This window comes from Penaeus monodon, chromosome 24 (assembly GCF_015228065.2).
Source record: "Penaeus monodon isolate SGIC_2016 chromosome 24, NSTDA_Pmon_1, whole genome shotgun sequence".
NCBI lineage: Eukaryota > Metazoa > Arthropoda > Malacostraca > Decapoda > Penaeidae > Penaeus > Penaeus monodon.
This window is the reverse complement of record NC_051409.1, coordinates 39,473,628-39,473,931: the sequence shown is the minus strand read 5'-3', so window position 1 is coordinate 39,473,931 and position 304 is coordinate 39,473,628. Positions and strand designations below refer to the sequence as shown.

The window sequence follows — 304 nt, the reverse complement described above, 5'->3', positions numbered from 1 at the left end:
TCCAGAAATGAAACTTTAGTAAATTATTCTACAAGTTATTATTATCAAAAACACAGAATTCTTTTCTCATTTCTTTTGCATCACTTGTGTTGCCACTTGTTCAAACATGATTTGCTTTCTCTTCAAAATAAATTCTTCTTTTTAATCATAAATATAAAAAAATCGGGCCGGATCTTTGGCGGCTTTGCGGATAGGGGGGAGGGGGAGGGGGGGGGTAAGCGAGGGGAGAAAGGGGGGGGAGAAGGCGGCGGAGAGGGGAGGGGAGGGGGAAATGGGGAGAAAAAAAAGTTATGGAGAGAATTGC

General features: G+C 42.4%; 1 protein-coding gene across 8 annotated transcripts in view; it reads right to left on the bottom strand.

Annotated features, from left to right (window-relative positions):
- LOC119588791 (ELAV-like protein 1) overlaps positions 1–304 on the bottom strand; it is a gene marked incomplete at its 5' end in the record, with an annotated part of 73,233 nt that overhangs the window by 7,304 nt on the left and 65,625 nt on the right.